At 51.3% G+C, this 18,592-nt stretch overlaps 3 pseudogenes; all 3 read left to right on the forward strand.

Moving 5' to 3' along the window:
* Nucleotides 1-1,793: 1,793 nt before the first annotated feature.
* LOC136593700 (U2 spliceosomal RNA) lies at nucleotides 1,794-1,921 on the forward strand (annotated as a pseudogene).
* Nucleotides 1,922-7,672: 5,751 nt separating this feature from the next.
* LOC136593702 (U2 spliceosomal RNA) lies at nucleotides 7,673-7,800 on the forward strand (annotated as a pseudogene).
* A 5,674-nt stretch (nucleotides 7,801-13,474) lies between these two features.
* On the forward strand, nucleotides 13,475-13,602 carry LOC136593703 (U2 spliceosomal RNA; annotated as a pseudogene).
* The last annotated feature ends 4,990 nt before the right edge of the window (nucleotides 13,603-18,592 follow it).

Here is an 18,592-nt window from a genome sequence, read left to right on the forward strand (position 1 = left end):
GCGTAAATCCGCGGCAAAAATCCGCTGCGTTGCCCCATGCTATTAGGTTCTATTGAACCTAATAGCACAATGCACACGATGCGTAATTCCACCGCGGAATTACGCACCGTGAAATCTCCCGTTGTCACCCGCAGCATGTTCTATTTGCTGCGGGTGTACGCGCTGACGGCTTCCGTTCACGCTATCTCCCGCTGCAACCAGCGGAAGATAGCGTGAAAAAACGCTTCCCCGCCTACCGCCGCGCGTCATGTGACGCGGTGGGCGTGTCACATGACGCGACGGCGGTGTGCAGGGAAGTGTCTTCACGCGATCTTCCACTGGTAAGTATGGGGTCTCTGGGGGGCGCCGTGACGGGCTTCACTGCGTAATATTACGCGGCGGAGCCCGTCACGCTCGTGGGAAGGAGGCCTTAGGGGCCTCGTTGCTCTTTCTAATGGGCAAGGATTGGCTTTGTTTAGTGCTTTGAGAAAGGGATGAGAAGAGGTTCAGGTCCTGGTTATCTCTGTTTTGGCCACTAGATGGTGCTGTGGTGCATTGATATTTGAATTGCACTACACTTTAATGGAGCCTGCTGTCGGTCTGAGAGCTCCGGGGAGAGGACCTCCGTTCCCCCGCTGCACGTCAGAAATAGTGAGTACTGCTTTAAACTTTGCCTGGTGTTGATGTGCTGGGAGGATCACAGTATCCTCTCTTTTTTACTTTTCTGCTCTGGTCTGGCTAGTATGCCAAGCAGCCTGCTCGACTCAGGGGGGAGGGGGGGCGAGATGGCCGCTGCCTCACAGGGAGCTAGAGATTAAGTGCAGATCTTCCGGTGTGCCTGCCCGTGCTGATTGTCGGCTCTGGGGAGCAGGAGGGGGAAAACCACCAGCGTGGGGATTAGTCCAGCGGGGGATCACCCTGATGAGTGTATGTGCCGCCGAGTTGCAGGTTGGTGGCCACGGCGGTATATTCAGAGGGAGGGAGCCGCGGCTGTGTATTTGCAAGGCGCTGCGGTGAGAGCGCGGGCACTGAGGGTGACAGAGCCTCCCCTCCAAGTCGGCAGGGGTTACCTTGTGCCATAGTCCTCTGCTTGGGGCTCCGTGAGCGGTCCTCGCCGGGTGTTTCTGAGCGCGGTACTTGTCGGGTTAGGGCGCGGGCCGCTGTGCAGGGCCGCGGCTCTTCGGCTTCTTTTTGGCGGCTGGAGATCACCAGGTGAGCCTTGTCCGGGCCGGTTGTGGGTTCTGGTGGGTCCCCAGGTGCTGTGCTCTTGTCTGCCTCTGTTTGGGTCACTGATTTGACCCAGAAAAGGGCTGAAAAGGGAGATTCTGTGGAGGAGCAAAACAGCGTGCGACCTCTCTCCTTGCTTGCTAAGCCACGCCCCGGGCCATAGTGTTTTTACGTCCTCCTGAAGTGGGCTTTATTCTCTGAGGAAGTAAAAACATGTGTCCTGCAGAGACTAAAGCCCCTCGGGCTCTGGACGTGACAGCTCCATGCTGTCGGTGTCCGCAGCATGGAGCTGTCATCCCGGGCTGTTCGGACCTGCCCACCCCCGACATTGCGATCGGCGCTATGCAATGGATATGGATGCATTAGACACCTGCAGGTAGTAAAATACCTGCGGATGTCATTTTTCCCTGCAGGCGCGGGTCCCGCGTGCAGGAAAAAATCCGGACATGCTCCATTCAGGCGCGGGTCTCCCGCGGGGACGGCTCACCCTGGTTGAGAAGGTGTTGGGCGGGGCTATGCAAAGGTCTTCCGGCTCCCTCAGTGCATTGTGGGTGTGCCCGGAGTGCTGGCTGAGCGTGTTGCATCTGATACGTCCCCTATCTGGGGATCATATATTAAATGGATTTTTAGAACAGGGAGCTGGAAAAAGTGCTTGCTCTGTCCACTCCGCACATTGACCTGGTATTGCAGTACCTCCAGTACTGGTGCACCCCCTTTCCTACAGCAGTTTCCAAAAGCGGGAAAAAAAACTGATGAGCAAGAGGTGCAGCACAGCTGCGGCTGCTAACAACCAAGCACTTAGATTTAGGCCTCATGTCCACGTGATACATGGCGGAAGTATCGCATGATACTTGTGCGACGGCTCGTGTTTTTGCGTGATGTCCTGTAGTTTTTATTTGTACCATTTTGGAGTTTATAAGACTTTATCGCTGTTTATTATAACTTTTTTTGGAGATAGGAATCGGTTACGTGCACACTTCCCATAGACTTGTACAGGGACCCTTGGTGCGCAAATGTGCACAAAAATAGAGCATGGTGAGGTTTTGCACGCATGCGAAATGTGTGAGTAAAGAGAATTCTGAAGGCATCCATTGAAACAAATATGTTTGTGTGAAGCGGCCCTTACTGTACTTTTGTTAGCACGAATCAAGCACATTTGCAAGCGCAAAAAAACACGCAACCATACCGCCATTTATTGAAATGGGCTCTCTTGGAGCGTTAAGGATATGGGGGCGTGGTCAGACCATGATATTGTTCCAATATCCGCCTGTAAAACCCCCTCGAGGCCTGCCCACGGCAGCAGGAACATATCTATCCTAGAATAAGATGCATGTGGCGCGGAGAGAAACGTGTAGTCCCTCTACGATCCATGCATGCACCTCCACACGTCGTATAATTCTTCTGAGTGTATGATTGGGACAATGGGTGACATGCCCCTGCCGCTCGCGGTGGAGTCCAAGGTAGGGTCCACCACTGAGTTTAGATCTCCTCCGATCACCAAATTCCCCTCTCGAATTTTAGCCACTTCGGAAAGAACATGTTTGAAGAATTTGGCCCTGCCTTTTAAATGGGAAGTAGACATTTACTAGAGTGTAGGTGGTGGCGTTAATTACGCAGACTAATATTAGAAATCGCCCGCCTGGGTCCACGTATACGTTTTTTTGGGAAAATGTAACGTTCCGGCTAATGGCTATCATTACGCCTTTCTTTTTTTTCCCTTCATTTGATGCCAGGAAAATGTTTGGAAATTTAGGGTGGTTGCAGGGGGGGTGTTTATCTCTCAGGAAGTGTGTCTCTTGGGCGAGGAAGATGTCTGAGTGGGACTTAAGAGCCTGTCTCCAAAGCATGCTACGTTTATAGGGGCTGTTCAGGCCTTTTACATTTAGGGATGTGATGCTAATGGGCATAACTGGTAGGTGGTTTATACGCTGGGGAGTCGTTGTGTTTTTTCATATTAAGTATGGTGGGGGGGGGGGTAGGGAAGTGGCCTCCTACTGAACCTTTTATAACTATATTTGACATAAGGAAAAAAAACATCATTAACAGTTAACAAAATCAAAATATTGTTCATCCAGCGCCTATCTGCACTGGATGAATGAACCTTAGGTAGGGGTGGCATTTTAAACCATCCACTTTAGGCTCCGTAAAGGAGAAATATAACTATGGGTTCAAGACCCTTTACAACATCAATTTATGCGTGTCTGCCATGCTTATCTGATGTTTTCCAGTCTTGTTCGATTCTTGTAGGAGATTCTACCGCCGTCCTCAGAGGCTTCTGAAGGATAGGGATCCCCCATTGTTTCAGGAACGAGACGCCTTCTTCTGGCGAGGTGGCAACCTGGATGGTTCCATTTTTTGAGATCAGTAGTTTGGTTGGGAATCCCCATCTATACTTGATGTGCGCCTCTCGTAGTGCTGCTGTAACTTCTGTAAACTTTCTCCGAGACTGCAGAGTGGCGGCTGAAAGATCTGGAAATATTTGTATGTCTTCATATGGAGTCGGTAGTGTGCCTCTACGCCTTCCAACTGCCAAGACTTCCTCTTTTATTTTATGGAAGTGTATTCTTGCTAAGATTTCTCTGGGGGCTGACTCAGGGACAGAGCGTGCTTTTGGAATTCTGTGGGCTCTGTCAACTGCATATTCGATCTCGGGAAGGTCCGGGAGGAGCGTTTGGAGTAATTTGAGTATATATTGTGGAATGTCAGGGGGGGTCACAGTCTCTGGAACTCCCCTAAATTTGAGATTGTTTCTTCTGGATCGGTCTTCCAAGTCTATGACCTTCTCTCTCAAATATGCGACTTCTTCCATACTGCCATGCGCATCTACCAACTCGTTGTGGGCTTTGGTAAATTCTCCCATTTTCCGTTCAAGGTGGTCAGTTCTGGTAGCTAGGTGGTCGATGTTAGATTGTAATTGACCAGAGAGGCTCTGTATATCTTTAGAAATGTCCTTTTGCAGCGAGATTAGCATAGTCTTCAGAGCGTTTATAGTTAAGGGGCTTTCAGAGTCGGGATAAGCTTGGAGATTGTTGATAGGATCTGTCTGCGGGGGAGTTTCTTGTGGATTGTTATTTTGGCTCTTTTTTGCCGCCGGTCCTTTTGGGGAGGGGGAGGCTGGTAGGGGGTCCTGAACATTCCTTTTCCCTCCGCTTCCAGGGGAGGTGTTGGGATTGGCTGGGGTAGGCGGGAGAGATCCTGTGGAGGAGTATGGAGACAGAGCCGCAGGGCTGTGGGTGTTGGGTATTTCTTCGGTTACGGGGATGTTTGAATGAGATGTGGCGGGTTTGTTTTTGTTGCTCTGTGTGCCAGGCGGGAAGTACTCTGAGAGTCTCCTGGGGGCCGTTGCTTTAATACGTCGCTTAACCATCCTGAATAGTTAATTCTTGGATATGCGCTGTGGATTGGTCGCTATTTGTTGTATAGTGGTCTACTGGGTGGCGTATTCTTTATGGAGGCGTTGGAAGGCGTAGTTGTTTGTTAAAAGTTCCTTTAGAAGCTCATTGATGTTGAGTGGTCCTGTTATGTGTTGCTGAGGAGCCTCATGTGGCGGGTGGAGTTAGAACATAGAGTCCTGCTATTCCATCTTGAGTGCCTTAGGTAGCGCTCCTGTAGAGTTTTGAAGATTTGTTAAGTGTGGCTTTGCCTGATAAGAGTCCTTTCTTTTTTTAGAACTATCAGTATTTGCTGAGAAGAAAGTGTTTGGGATTGAGGAGTCCGCTGGGTCGCACCGGGAATTTGATATTTGCGTCTGCGAGGCGCGCGATGTATTGCTTCCTTGGGTGTTGCGGGGGCTGGGACTTGCTTCCAGGCTATTTTGTAATGCTGAGGAGGCTATATAGTGTTTTTCTGTCAGTACCCTTTGGCACAGGGTCTGTCTTTGTGGGTTGCTGACAGTTTCTATATAGCAGTCTGGCTATGCAGATATTCCTCCACAGATCACTTGGCAGTAAGGTGGGGAGGTATTCTCCTTGTAGTTAACTGTGGGTCCCTCTTCTCAACACACTTAGGCCTCATGTCCACGGGGAAAATCAGATCCGCTGCAGATTCTCCATGTAGAATCTGCAGCGGGTCCCTCCTGCCCCGCGGACATGAGCGCTGAAAATGGGAATAAATGAGAATAAACTCACCTCCCATCCGCTCCGTTTCTTCTCTTCGCGGCGGCGTCATCTTCTCTCGTCGCGGCCGGATCTTCATTCTTCGGCTCGGCGGATGTGCATGATGACGTCGGTGACGTGCCTCGCGCATGCGCCGGGCCGAAGCAAAATGATCCGGCCGCGACTGAGAGAAGATGGCGCGGCGCCGAAGAGAAGAACCGGAGCGTGTAAGTAAAATATGATTTTTGTGTCCCGCGGATCCAGGCGGCTTCCATAGGCTTCAATAGAAGCCCGCGGGAGCCGTCCCCGCGGGAGACCCGCATGAAAATGGAGCATGGTCCAGATTTTTTTCATGCTCCATTTTTTTTAAAATCACTTTTATTGACGATCCGCGGGTATTTATCTACCCGCGGGTGGTCAATGCATCCCTATGGGGTGCGGATCCGCGCGCGGGAGAAGAGTTAAAATCCGCTGCGGATTTTAATTCTTATTTTCCCCGTGGACATGAGGCCTTAGGCCTCCTTCCCACGAACGGATTTACGCCGCGTAAATCCGCGGCAAAAATCCGCTGCGTTGCCCCATGCTATTAGGTTCTATTGAACCTAATAGCACAATGCACACGATGCGTAATTCCACCGCGGAATTACGCACCGTGAAATCTCCCGTTGTCACCCGCAGCATGTTCTATTTGCTGCGGGTGTACGCGCTGACGGCTTCCGTTCACGCTATCTCCCGCTGCAACCAGCGGAAGATAGCGTGAAAAAACGCTTCCCCACCTACCGTCGCGCGCCATATGACGCGGCCGGCGCGTCACGTGACACGGCCGGCCGCGTCATGTGACGCGGTGGGCGTGTCACATGACGCGACGGCGGTGTGCAGGGAAGTGTCTTCACGCGATCTTCCACTGGTAAGTATGGGGTCTCTGGGGGGCGCCGTGACGGGCTTCACTGCGTAATATTACGCGGCGGAGCCCGTCACGCTCGTGGGAAGGAGGCCTTAGGGGCCTCGTTGCTCTTTCTAATGGGCAAGGATTGGCTTTGTTTAGTGCTTTGAGAAAGGGATGAGAAGAGGTTCAGGTCCTGGTTATCTCTGTTTTGGCCACTAGATGGTGCTGTGGTGCATTGATATTTGAATTGCACTACACTTTAATGGAGCCTGCTGTCGGTCTGAGAGCTCCGGGGAGAGGACCTCCGTTCCCCCGCTGCACGTCAGAAATAGTGAGTACTGCTTTAAACTTTGCCTGGTGTTGATGTGCTGGGAGGATCACAGTATCCTCTCTTTTTTACTTTTCTGCTCTGGTCTGGCTAGTATGCCAAGCAGCCTGCTCGACTCAGGGGGGAGGGGGGGCGAGATGGCCGCTGCCTCACAGGGAGCTAGAGACTAGGTGCAGATCTTCCGGTGTGCCCGCCCGTGCTGATTGTCGGCTCTGGGGAGCAGGAGGGGGAAAACCACCAGCGTGGGGATTAGTCCAGCGGGGGATCACCCTGATGATTGTATGTGCCGCCGAGTTGCAGGTTGGTGGCCACGGCGGTATATTCAGAGGGAGGGAGCCGCGGCTGCAAGGCGCTGCGGTGAGAGCGCGGGCACTGAGGGTGACAGAGCCTCCCCTCCAAGTCGGCAGGGGTTACCTTGTGCCATAGTCCTCTGCTTGGGGCTCCGTGAGCGGTCCTCGCCGGGTGTTTCTGAGCGCGGTACTTGTCGGGTTAGGGCGCGGGCCGCTGTGCAGGGCCGCGGCTCTTCGGCTTCTTTTTGGCGGCTGGAGATCACCAGGTGAGCCTTGTCCGGGCCGGTTGTGGGTTCTGGTGGGTCCCCAGGTGCTGTGCTCTTGTCTGCCTCTGTTTGGGTCACTGATTTGACCCAGAAAAGGGCTGAAAAGGGAGATTCTGTGGAGGAGCAAAACAGCGTGCGACCTCTCTCCTTGCTTGCTAAGCCACGCCCCGGGCCATAGTGTTTTTACGTCCTCCTGAAGTGGGCTTTATTCTCTGAGGAAGTAAAAACATGTGTCCTGCAGAGACTAAAGCCCCTCGGGCTCTGGACGTGACAGCTCCATGCTGTCGGTGTCCGCAGCATGGAGCTGTCATCCCGGGCTGTTCGGACCCGCCCACCCCCGACATTGCGATCGGCGCTATGCAATGGATATGGATGCATTAGACACCTGCAGGTAGTAAAATACCTGCGGATGTCATTTTTCCCTGCAGGCGCGGGTCCCGCGTGCAGGAAAAAATCCGGACATGCTCCATTCAGGCGCGGGTCTCCCGCGGGGACGGCTCACCCTGGTTGAGAAGGTGTTGGGCGGGGCTATGCAAAGGTCTTCCGGCTCCCTCAGTGCATTGTGGGTGTGCCCGGAGTGCTGGCTGAGCGTGTTGCATCTGATACGTCCCCTATCTGGGGATCATATATTAAATGGATTTTTAGAACAGGGAGCTGGAAAAAGTGCTTGCTCTGTCCACTCCGCACATTGACCTGGTATTGCAGTACCTCCAGTACTGGTGCACCCCCTTTCCTACAGCAGTTTCCAAAAGCGGGAAAAAAAACTGATGAGCAAGAGGTGCAGCACAGCTGCGGCTGCTAACAACCAAGCACTTAGATTTAGGCCTCATGTCCACGTGATACATGGCGGAAGTATCGCATGATACTTGTGCGACGGCTCGTGTTTTTGCGTGATGTCCTGTAGTTTTTATTTGTACCATTTTGGAGTTTATAAGACTTTATCGCTGTTTATTATAACTTTTTTTGGAGATAGGAATCGGTTACGTGCACACTTCCCATAGACTTGTACAGGGACCCTTGGTGCGCAAATGTGCACAAAAATAGAGCATGGTGAGGTTTTGCACGCATGCGAAATGTGTGAGTAAAGAGAATTCTGAAGGCATCCATTGAAACAAATATGTTTGTGTGAAGCGGCCCTTACTGTACTTTTGTTAGCACGAATCAAGCACATTTGCAAGCGCAAAAAAACACGCAACCATGCCGCCATTTATTGAAATGGGCTCTCTTGGAGCGTTAAGGATATGGGGGCGTGGTCAGACCATGATATTGTTCCAATATCCGCCTGTAAAACCCCCTCGAGGCCTGCCCACGGCAGCAGGAACATATCTATCCTAGAATAAGATGCATGTGGCGCGGAGAGAAACGTGTAGTCCCTCTACGATCCATGCATGCACCTCCACACGTCGTATAATTCTTCTGAGTGTATGATTGGGACAATGGGTGACATGCCCCTGCCGCTCGCGGTGGAGTCCAAGGTAGGGTCCACCACTGAGTTTAGATCTCCTCCGATCACCAAATTCCCCTCTCGAATTTTAGCCACTTCGGAAAGAACATGTTTGAAGAATTTGGCCCTGCCTTTTAAATGGGAAGTAGACATTTACTAGAGTGTAGGTGGTGGCGTTAATTACGCAGACTAATATTAGAAATCGCCCGCCTGGGTCCACGTATACGTTTTTTTGGGAAAATGTAACGTTCCGGCTAATGGCTATCATTACGCCTTTCTTTTTTTTCCCTTCATTTGATGCCAGGAAAATGTTTGGAAATTTAGGGTGGTTGCAGGGGGGGTGTTTATCTCTCAGGAAGTGTGTCTCTTGGGCGAGGAAGATGTCTGAGTGGGACTTAAGAGCCTGTCTCCAAAGCATGCTACGTTTATAGGGGCTGTTCAGGCCTTTTACATTTAGGGATGTGATGCTAATGGGCATAACTGGTAGGTGGTTTATACGCTGGGGAGTCGTTGTGTTTTTTCATATTAAGTATGGTGGGGGGGGGGGGTAGGGAAGTGGCCTCCTACTGAACCTTTTATAACTATATTTGACATAAGGAAAAAAAACATCATTAACAGTTAACAAAATCAAAATATTGTTCATCCAGCGCCTATCTGCACTGGATGAATGAACCTTAGGTAGGGGTGGCATTTTAAACCATCCACTTTAGGCTCCGTAAAGGAGAAATATAACTATGGGTTCAAGACCCTTTACAACATCAATTTATGCGTGTCTGCCATGCTTATCTGATGTTTTCCAGTCTTGTTCGATTCTTGTAGGAGATTCTACCGCCGTCCTCAGAGGCTTCTGAAGGATAGGGATCCCCCATTGTTTCAGGAACGAGACGCCTTCTTCTGGCGAGGTGGCAACCTGGATGGTTCCATTTTTTGAGATCAGTAGTTTGGTTGGGAATCCCCATCTATACTTGATGTGCGCCTCTCGTAGTGCTGCTGTAACTTCTGTAAACTTTCTCCGAGACTGCAGAGTGGCGGCTGAAAGATCTGGAAATATTTGTATGTCTTCATATGGAGTCGGTAGTGTGCCTCTACGCCTTCCAACTGCCAAGACTTCCTCTTTTATTTTATGGAAGTGTATTCTTGCTAAGATTTCTCTGGGGGCTGACTCAGGGACAGAGCGTGCTTTTGGAATTCTGTGGGCTCTGTCAACTGCATATTCGATCTCGGGAAGGTCCGGGAGGAGCGTTTGGAGTAATTTGAGTATATATTGTGGAATGTCAGGGGGGGTCACAGTCTCTGGAACTCCCCTAAATTTGAGATTGTTTCTTCTGGATCGGTCTTCCAAGTCTATGACCTTCTCTCTCAAATATGCGACTTCTTCCATACTGCCATGCGCATCTACCAACTCGTTGTGGGCTTTGGTAAATTCTCCCATTTTCCGTTCAAGGTGGTCAGTTCTGGTAGCTAGGTGGTCGATGTTAGATTGTAATTGACCAGAGAGGCTCTGTATATCTTTAGAAATGTCCTTTTGCAGCGAGATTAGCATAGTCTTCAGAGCGTTTATAGTTAAGGGGCTTTCAGAGTCGGGATAAGCTTGGAGATTGTTGATAGGATCTGTCTGCGGGGGAGTTTCTTGTGGATTGTTATTTTGGCTCTTTTTTGCCGCCGGTCCTTTTGGGGAGGGGGAGGCTGGTAGGGGGTCCTGAACATTCCTTTTCCCTCCGCTTCCAGGGGAGGTGTTGGGATTGGCTGGGGTAGGCGGGAGAGATCCTGTGGAGGAGTATGGAGACAGAGCCGCAGGGCTGTGGGTGTTGGGTATTTCTTCGGTTACGGGGATGTTTGAATGAGATGTGGCGGGTTTGTTTTTGTTGCTCTGTGTGCCAGGCGGGAAGTACTCTGAGAGTCTCCTGGGGGCCGTTGCTTTAATACGTCGCTTAACCATCCTGAATAGTTAATTCTTGGATATGCGCTGTGGATTGGTCGCTATTTGTTGTATAGTGGTCTACTGGGTGGCGTATTCTTTATGGAGGCGTTGGAAGGCGTAGTTGTTTGTTAAAAGTTCCTTTAGAAGCTCATTGATGTTGAGTGGTCCTGTTATGTGTTGCTGAGGAGCCTCATGTGGCGGGTGGAGTTAGAACATAGAGTCCTGCTATTCCATCTTGAGTGCCTTAGGTAGCGCTCCTGTAGAGTTTTGAAGATTTGTTAAGTGTGGCTTTGCCTGATAAGAGTCCTTTCTTTTTTTAGAACTATCAGTATTTGCTGAGAAGAAAGTGTTTGGGATTGAGGAGTCCGCTGGGTCGCACCGGGAATTTGATATTTGCGTCTGCGAGGCGCGCGATGTATTGCTTCCTTGGGTGTTGCGGGGGCTGGGACTTGCTTCCAGGCTATTTTGTAATGCTGAGGAGGCTATATAGTGTTTTTCTGTCAGTACCCTTTGGCACAGGGTCTGTCTTTGTGGGTTGCTGACAGTTTCTATATAGCAGTCTGGCTATGCAGATATTCCTCCACAGATCACTTGGCAGTAAGGTGGGGAGGTATTCTCCTTGTAGTTAACTGTGGGTCCCTCTTCTCAACACACTTAGGCCTCATGTCCACGGGGAAAATCAGATCCGCTGCAGATTCTCCATGTAGAATCTGCAGCGGGTCCCTCCTGCCCCGCGGACATGAGCGCTGAAAATGGGAATAAATGAGAATAAACTCACCTCCCATCCGCTCCGTTTCTTCTCTTCGCGGCGGCGTCATCTTCTCTCTTCGCGGCCGGATCTTCATTCTTCGGCTCGGCGGATGTGCATGCGCCGGGCCGAAGCAAAATGATCCGGCCGCGACTGAGAGAAGATGGCGCGGCGCCGAAGAGAAGAACCGGAGCGTGTAAGTAAAATATGATTTTTGTGTCCCGCGGATCCGGACGGCTTCCATAGGCTTCAATAGAAGCCCGCGGGAGACCCGCATGAAAATGGAGCATGGTCCAGATTTTTTTCATGCTCCATTTTTTTTAAAATCACTTTTATTGACGATCCGCGGGTATTTATCTACCCGCGGGTGGTCAATGCATCCCTATGGGGTGCGGATCCGCGCGCGGGAGAAGAGTTAAAATCCGCTGCGGATTTTAATTCTTATTTTCCCCGTGGACATGAGGCCTTAGGCCTCCTTCCCACGAACGGATTTACGCCGCGTAAATCCGCGGCAAAAATCCGCTGCGTTGCCCCATGCTATTAGGTTCTATTGAACCTAATAGCACAATGCACACGATGCGTAATTCCACCGCGGAATTACGCACCGTGAAATCTCCCGTTGTCACCCGCAGCATGTTCTATTTGCTGCGGGTGTACGCGCTGACGGCTTCCGTTCACGCTATCTCCCGCTGCAACCAGCGGAAGATAGCGTGAAAAAACGCTTCCCCGCCTACCGCCGCGCGTCATGTGACGCGGTGGGCGTGTCACATGACGCGACGGCGGTGTGCAGGGAAGTGTCTTCACGCGATCTTCCACTGGTAAGTATGGGGTCTCTGGGGGGCGCCGTGACGGGCTTCACTGCGTAATATTACGCGGCGGAGCCCGTCACGCTCGTGGGAAGGAGGCCTTAGGGGCCTCGTTGCTCTTTCTAATGGGCAAGGATTGGCTTTGTTTAGTGCTTTGAGAAAGGGATGAGAAGAGGTTCAGGTCCTGGTTATCTCTGTTTTGGCCACTAGATGGTGCTGTGGTGCATTGATATTTGAATTGCACTACACTTTAATGGAGCCTGCTGTCGGTCTGAGAGCTCCGGGGAGAGGACCTCCGTTCCCCCGCTGCACGTCAGAAATAGTGAGTACTGCTTTAAACTTTGCCTGGTGTTGATGTGCTGGGAGGATCACAGTATCCTCTCTTTTTTACTTTTCTGCTCTGGTCTGGCTAGTATGCCAAGCAGCCTGCTCGACTCAGGGGGGAGGGGGGGCGAGATGGCCGCTGCCTCACAGGGAGCTAGAGATTAAGTGCAGATCTTCCGGTGTGCCTGCCCGTGCTGATTGTCGGCTCTGGGGAGCAGGAGGGGGAAAACCACCAGCGTGGGGATTAGTCCAGCGGGGGATCACCCTGATGAGTGTATGTGCCGCCGAGTTGCAGGTTGGTGGCCACGGCGGTATATTCAGAGGGAGGGAGCCGCGGCTGTGTATTTGCAAGGCGCTGCGGTGAGAGCGCGGGCACTGAGGGTGACAGAGCCTCCCCTCCAAGTCGGCAGGGGTTACCTTGTGCCATAGTCCTCTGCTTGGGGCTCCGTGAGCGGTCCTCGCCGGGTGTTTCTGAGCGCGGTACTTGTCGGGTTAGGGCGCGGGCCGCTGTGCAGGGCCGCGGCTCTTCGGCTTCTTTTTGGCGGCTGGAGATCACCAGGTGAGCCTTGTCCGGGCCGGTTGTGGGTTCTGGTGGGTCCCCAGGTGCTGTGCTCTTGTCTGCCTCTGTTTGGGTCACTGATTTGACCCAGAAAAGGGCTGAAAAGGGAGATTCTGTGGAGGAGCAAAACAGCGTGCGACCTCTCTCCTTGCTTGCTAAGCCACGCCCCGGGCCATAGTGTTTTTACGTCCTCCTGAAGTGGGCTTTATTCTCTGAGGAAGTAAAAACATGTGTCCTGCAGAGACTAAAGCCCCTCGGGCTCTGGACGTGACAGCTCCATGCTGTCGGTGTCCGCAGCATGGAGCTGTCATCCCGGGCTGTTCGGACCTGCCCACCCCCGACATTGCGATCGGCGCTATGCAATGGATATGGATGCATTAGACACCTGCAGGTAGTAAAATACCTGCGGATGTCATTTTTCCCTGCAGGCGCGGGTCCCGCGTGCAGGAAAAAATCCGGACATGCTCCATTCAGGCGCGGGTCTCCCGCGGGGACGGCTCACCCTGGTTGAGAAGGTGTTGGGCGGGGCTATGCAAAGGTCTTCCGGCTCCCTCAGTGCATTGTGGGTGTGCCCGGAGTGCTGGCTGAGCGTGTTGCATCTGATACGTCCCCTATCTGGGGATCATATATTAAATGGATTTTTAGAACAGGGAGCTGGAAAAAGTGCTTGCTCTGTCCACTCCGCACATTGACCTGGTATTGCAGTACCTCCAGTACTGGTGCACCCCCTTTCCTACAGCAGTTTCCAAAAGCGGGAAAAAAAACTGATGAGCAAGAGGTGCAGCACAGCTGCGGCTGCTAACAACCAAGCACTTAGATTTAGGCCTCATGTCCACGTGATACATGGCGGAAGTATCGCATGATACTTGTGCGACGGCTCGTGTTTTTGCGTGATGTCCTGTAGTTTTTATTTGTACCATTTTGGAGTTTATAAGACTTTATCGCTGTTTATTATAACTTTTTTTGGAGATAGGAATCGGTTACGTGCACACTTCCCATAGACTTGTACAGGGACCCTTGGTGCGCAAATGTGCACAAAAATAGAGCATGGTGAGGTTTTGCACGCATGCGAAATGTGTGAGTAAAGAGAATTCTGAAGGCATCCATTGAAACAAATATGTTTGTGTGAAGCGGCCCTTACTGTACTTTTGTTAGCACGAATCAAGCACATTTGCAAGCGCAAAAAAACACGCAACCATACCGCCATTTATTGAAATGGGCTCTCTTGGAGCGTTAAGGATATGGGGGCGTGGTCAGACCATGATATTGTTCCAATATCCGCCTGTAAAACCCCCTCGAGGCCTGCCCACGGCAGCAGGAACATATCTATCCTAGAATAAGATGCATGTGGCGCGGAGAGAAACGTGTAGTCCCTCTACGATCCATGCATGCACCTCCACACGTCGTATAATTCTTCTGAGTGTATGATTGGGACAATGGGTGACATGCCCCTGCCGCTCGCGGTGGAGTCCAAGGTAGGGTCCACCACTGAGTTTAGATCTCCTCCGATCACCAAATTCCCCTCTCGAATTTTAGCCACTTCGGAAAGAACATGTTTGAAGAATTTGGCCCTGCCTTTTAAATGGGAAGTAGACATTTACTAGAGTGTAGGTGGTGGCGTTAATTACGCAGACTAATATTAGAAATCGCCCGCCTGGGTCCACGTATACGTTTTTTTGGGAAAATGTAACGTTCCGGCTAATGGCTATCATTACGCCTTTCTTTTTTTTCCCTTCATTTGATGCCAGGAAAATGTTTGGAAATTTAGGGTGGTTGCAGGGGGGGTGTTTATCTCTCAGGAAGTGTGTCTCTTGGGCGAGGAAGATGTCTGAGTGGGACTTAAGAGCCTGTCTCCAAAGCATGCTACGTTTATAGGGGCTGTTCAGGCCTTTTACATTTAGGGATGTGATGCTAATGGGCATAACTGGTAGGTGGTTTATACGCTGGGGAGTCGTTGTGTTTTTTCATATTAAGTATGGTGGGGGGGGGGGTAGGGAAGTGGCCTCCTACTGAACCTTTTATAACTATATTTGACATAAGGAAAAAAAACATCATTAACAGTTAACAAAATCAAAATATTGTTCATCCAGCGCCTATCTGCACTGGATGAATGAACCTTAGGTAGGGGTGGCATTTTAAACCATCCACTTTAGGCTCCGTAAAGGAGAAATATAACTATGGGTTCAAGACCCTTTACAACATCAATTTATGCGTGTCTGCCATGCTTATCTGATGTTTTCCAGTCTTGTTCGATTCTTGTAGGAGATTCTACCGCCGTCCTCAGAGGCTTCTGAAGGATAGGGATCCCCCATTGTTTCAGGAACGAGACGCCTTCTTCTGGCGAGGTGGCAACCTGGATGGTTCCATTTTTTGAGATCAGTAGTTTGGTTGGGAATCCCCATCTATACTTGATGTGCGCCTCTCGTAGTGCTGCTGTAACTTCTGTAAACTTTCTCCGAGACTGCAGAGTGGCGGCTGAAAGATCTGGAAATATTTGTATGTCTTCATATGGAGTCGGTAGTGTGCCTCTACGCCTTCCAACTGCCAAGACTTCCTCTTTTATTTTATGGAAGTGTATTCTTGCTAAGATTTCTCTGGGGGCTGACTCAGGGACAGAGCGTGCTTTTGGAATTCTGTGGGCTCTGTCAACTGCATATTCGATCTCGGGAAGGTCCGGGAGGAGCGTTTGGAGTAATTTGAGTATATATTGTGGAATGTCAGGGGGGGTCACAGTCTCTGGAACTCCCCTAAATTTGAGATTGTTTCTTCTGGATCGGTCTTCCAAGTCTATGACCTTCTCTCTCAAATATGCGACTTCTTCCATACTGCCATGCGCATCTACCAACTCGTTGTGGGCTTTGGTAAATTCTCCCATTTTCCGTTCAAGGTGGTCAGTTCTGGTAGCTAGGTGGTCGATGTTAGATTGTAATTGACCAGAGAGGCTCTGTATATCTTTAGAAATGTCCTTTTGCAGCGAGATTAGCATAGTCTTCAGAGCGTTTATAGTTAAGGGGCTTTCAGAGTCGGGATAAGCTTGGAGATTGTTGATAGGATCTGTCTGCGGGGGAGTTTCTTGTGGATTGTTATTTTGGCTCTTTTTTGCCGCCGGTCCTTTTGGGGAGGGGGAGGCTGGTAGGGGGTCCTGAACATTCCTTTTCCCTCCGCTTCCAGGGGAGGTGTTGGGATTGGCTGGGGTAGGCGGGAGAGATCCTGTGGAGGAGTATGGAGACAGAGCCGCAGGGCTGTGGGTGTTGGGTATTTCTTCGGTTACGGGGATGTTTGAATGAGATGTGGCGGGTTTGTTTTTGTTGCTCTGTGTGCCAGGCGGGAAGTACTCTGAGAGTCTCCTGGGGGCCGTTGCTTTAATACGTCGCTTAACCATCCTGAATAGTTAATTCTTGGATATGCGCTGTGGATTGGTCGCTATTTGTTGTATAGTGGTCTACTGGGTGGCGTATTCTTTATGGAGGCGTTGGAAGGCGTAGTTGTTTGTTAAAAGTTCCTTTAGAAGCTCATTGATGTTGAGTGGTCCTGTTATGTGTTGCTGAGGAGCCTCATGTGGCGGGTGGAGTTAGAACATAGAGTCCTGCTATTCCATCTTGAGTGCCTTAGGTAGCGCTCCTGTAGAGTTTTGAAGATTTGTTAAGTGTGGCTTTGCCTGATAAGAGTCCTTTCTTTTTTTAGAACTATCAGTATTTGCTGAGAAGAAAGTGTTTGGGATTGAGGAGTCCGCTGGGTCGCACCGGGAATTTGATATTTGCGTCTGCGAGGCGCGCGATGTATTGCTTCCTTGGGTGTTGCGGGGGCTGGGACTTGCTTCCAGGCTATTTTGTAATGCTGAGGAGGCTATATAGTGTTTTTCTGTCAGTACCCTTTGGCACAGGGTCTGTCTTTGTGGGTTGCTGACAGTTTCTATATAGCAGTCTGGCTATGCAGATATTCCTCCACAGATCACTTGGCAGTAAGGTGGGGAGGTATTCTCCTTGTAGTTAACTGTGGGTCCCTCTTCTCAACACACTTAGGCCTCATGTCCACGGGGAAAATCAGATCCGCTGCAGATTCTCCATGTAGAATCTGCAGCGGGTCCCTCCTGCCCCGCGGACATGAGCGCTGAAAATGGGAATAAATGAGAATAAACTCACCTCCCATCCGCTCCGTTTCTTCTCTTCGCGGCGGCGTCATCTTCTCTCGTCGCGGCCGGATCTTCATTCTTCGGCTCGGCGGATGTGCATGATGACGTCGGTGACGTGCCTCGCGCATGCGCCGGGCCGAAGCAAAATGATCCGGCCGCGACTGAGAGAAGATGGCGCGGCGCCGAAGAGAAGAACCGGAGCGTGTAAGTAAAATATGATTTTTGTGTCCCGCGGATCCGGACGGCTTCCATAGGCTTCAATAGAAGCCCGCGGGAGACCCGCATGAAAATGGAGCATGGTCCAGATTTTTTTCATGCTCCATTTTTTTTAAAATCACTTTTATTGACGATCCGCGGGTATTTATCTACCCGCGGGTGGTCAATGCATCCCTATGGGGTGCGGATCCGCGCGCGGGAGAAGAGTTAAAATCCGCTGCGGATTTTAATTCTTATTTTCCCCGTGGACATGAGGCCTTAGGCCTCCTTCCCACGAACGGATTTACGCTGCGTAAATCCGCGGCAAAAATCCGCTGCGTTGCCCCATGCTATTAGGTTCTATTGAACCTAATAGCACAATGCACACGATGCGTAATTCCACCGCGGAATTACGCACCGTGAAATCTCCCGTTGTCACCCGCAGCATGTTCTATTTGCTGCGGGTGTACGCGCTGACGGCTTCCGTTCACGCTATCTCCCGCTGCAACCAGCGGAAGATAGCGTGAAAAAACGCTTCCCCGCCTACCGCCGCACGTCATATGACGCGGCCGGCGCGTCACGTGACACGGCCGGCCGCGTCATGTGACGCGGTGGGCGTGTCACATGACGCGACGGCGGTGTGCAGGGAAGTGTCTTCACGCGATCTTCCGCTGGTAAGTATGGGGTCTCTGGGGGGCGCCGTGACGGGCTTCACTGCGTAATATTACGCGGCGGAGCCCGTCACGCTCGTGGGAAGGAGGCCTTAGGGGCCTCGTTGCTCTTTCTAATGGGCAAGGATTGGCTTTGTTTAGTGCTTTGAGAAAGGGATGAGAAGAGGTTCAGGTCCTGGTTATCTCTGTTTTGGCCACTAGATGGTGCTGTGGTGCATTGATATTTGAATTGCACTACACTTTAATGGAGCCTGCTGTCGGTCTGAGAGCTCCGGGGAGAGGACCTCCGTTCCCCCGCTGCACGTCAGAAATAGTGAGTACTGCTTTAAACTTTGCCTGGTGTTGATGTGCTGGGAGGATCACAGTATCCTCTCTTTTTTACTTTTCTGCTCTGGTCTGGCTAGTATGCCAAGCAGCCTGCTCGACTCAGGGGGGAGGGGGGGCGAGATGGCCGCTGCCTCACAGGGAGCTAGAGACTAGGTGCAGATCTTCCGGTGTGCCCGCCCGTGCTGATTGTCGGCTCTGGGGAGCAGGAGGGGGAAAACCACCAGCGTGGGGATTAGTCCAGCGGGGGATCACCCTGATGATTGTATGTGCCGCCGAGTTGCAGGTTGGTGGCCACGGCGGTATATTCAGAGGGAGGGAGCCGCGGCTGTGTATTTGCAAGGCGCTGCGGTGAGAGCGCGGGCACTGAGGGTGACAGAGCCTCCCCTCCAAGTCGG

The sequence above is a fragment of the Eleutherodactylus coqui genome, unplaced genomic scaffold (assembly GCF_035609145.1).
Source record: "Eleutherodactylus coqui strain aEleCoq1 unplaced genomic scaffold, aEleCoq1.hap1 HAP1_SCAFFOLD_196, whole genome shotgun sequence".
Taxonomy (NCBI): domain Eukaryota; kingdom Metazoa; phylum Chordata; class Amphibia; order Anura; family Eleutherodactylidae; genus Eleutherodactylus; species Eleutherodactylus coqui.